Source organism: Tupaia chinensis, unplaced genomic scaffold (assembly GCF_000334495.1).
Source record: "Tupaia chinensis unplaced genomic scaffold, TupChi_1.0 Scaffold142716_1, whole genome shotgun sequence".
Classification (NCBI taxonomy): Eukaryota; Metazoa; Chordata; class Mammalia; order Scandentia; family Tupaiidae; genus Tupaia; species Tupaia belangeri.
The window spans coordinates 2,009,055-2,011,279 of record NW_006202562.1 but is presented as its reverse complement, the minus strand read 5'-3'; positions in this window follow the sequence as shown (position 1 = coordinate 2,011,279).

Below are 2,225 nucleotides of genomic sequence, written 5' to 3'. Positions count from 1 at the left end.
CTCTTGGGTCAAATTAAAAAATAGTAATAACAAATGGAATTCAATAAATAAATGTTTTTAAAAATCTTCTTGATGTTAATAGATATAGGAGAAAAACACTTGCTGAAGTTTAGCACTTGTTCTAAAGAGAAAGACAATTCTTTACTGACCTTAATAAAAATGGAAATAATTTAATATATAACAGAATGCTTGGAGTTAGAAATAAAATGCAATGCCCTCTAGCAGAGCTAACATTCAATACTGAATGTTCATGTCATTATAATATAAAAAGAAATAAGACATATTAGTATGCGGAATAGAAGAATGAGATTAACATGTAAGCTACATGAAGACAATTGACTTATCTTTTTTTTTTTTTTTTGAGAGGTTTTTGTTATAGGGCGTGTGTGCTCGCCAGACAGACAGAGAGAGACAGAGAGATAGAAAGCGAGAAATCACCCCCCAGGGGGGATGGTCATGCCACAATCCCTTCTCCTCCATTCTCCTCTTAGGATCTTGGGCATGCACGCACACGTGCCTGGCGTGAGTTTTAAGCCACCGGGTCTGGGACGCGAACCGCGGTCAACTACGTGGGAGTCCAGCGACATAGCCATTAGGCTAACTGCTGGTCCCAATTCACTTATCTTTTATAAAGTTTTTTTTTTTTTTTTGTCATAGGATATGTGCATGAGCTAGAGAGAGAAAGAGAGGAAAGTGAGAAATTGCCCCCAGGGGGGATGGCCATGTAGCAATCCTTTCTCAGTTTTCCTCTTGGGATTTTGGGCAGGTACACATACGTGCTTAGCAGATTTTCAAGTTGCCAGGCCTGGGACTCGAATCACAGTCAGCCATTTGAGAGCTCAGCACTTTAACCACTTCAGCATCTGCTGGTCCCAGTGATTCACATTTCTTAAAAATAAAATAAAATAAATAAATAAAAATAAATAAAGGAAAACACTAGGGGAATGAATGAGAGGGCTCAACAGTATTGAAAAAAAGATGAAGACAGGAATATGGATACTGTATTAAGGGGCCTGAAAAAAGTGGCTGAAACTATAGAGGAAATGAATAGAATATCATTCAAACTGCAGGAACAAAGAAGTGATCAAAGAAGGTAATTTTTTAAAAATCAAAGGAAGAATATAGAGGTGTATTATGTCAGGATTAAGGAAGGAGGCCTGAGAAACAGAAATGTGTGTTCTGTGTGTTTGGGTATGTGTACGTGTGTGTGTGAGGATGTGTTACATGTGTACATGTGTGTGAATGCACTGTGCTTGTATGTTCGTGTCCACATGCAGTGTTTGTGTGTGTGAATGTGTAGTGCTTGTATGTGTGAGAATGCATTTTGTTTATATGTGTGTGTATGCATTGTGTTTGTATGTGTGTGTGTATGAATGTGTTTTGTTTGTGTGTGTGAATGTGCAGTGTTTGTATGTGCATGTGAATTCACTGTGTTTGTGTATGTGTGAATGCATTGTGTTTGTACATGTGTGTGAATGTGTTGTGTTTGTATGTGTGAATGTATTATGTTTGTATGTATGTGTGTAAATGCATTGTGTTTTTATGTATGTAAATGCCTTTTGTTTATATGTGTGTGTGAATGCATTATTTGTATGGTGTGTGAATGCATTGTGTTTGCATGTGTGTGAATTATTGTGTTTGTATGTGTATGTGAATGCATTGTGTTTGTATGTGTATGTGAATGCATTTGTGCTCATGTGTGTGTCAATGTGCTGTGTGTGTCAATGTGTTGTGTTTGTATGTATGTGTGTGTATACGTTGTGTCTGTAAGTCATGTGTGTGTCCAAGTGTGAGCTTATATGTGTGTATTAGAAAAATGGTCCTTTTCTTAATATAGTCAAATGTTTTCCTATTAATTATAAATTCAATTATAATACAATTCTAGTAAAACTGCAAATAATTGTTTCACATTATACGAACATGTTCTCAACTCTATAAGAAAATGAAGACAAAAATAGCAGAGTTATTTTTTTAAAAGAGCATGGACAGAAGGCTTTCCCCATCCTATGTCATAATATTTCATATTTATTTATTTATTTATTATTTGTTAGTTGAATACAATGGTACGGACAGAGGCAGATCCAGGCAAATTTAAGACCTCATGGTGTGGCGCAGATCAGATAAGGGACGTTCAGACGTTTGAATGGACCGTATTGTTGGAGCTAGTTTCTGTTTAAAGGAAAGAAGACAAGCCAGCCGGTGGCTGCCACTGGCCCAGGGTGGGA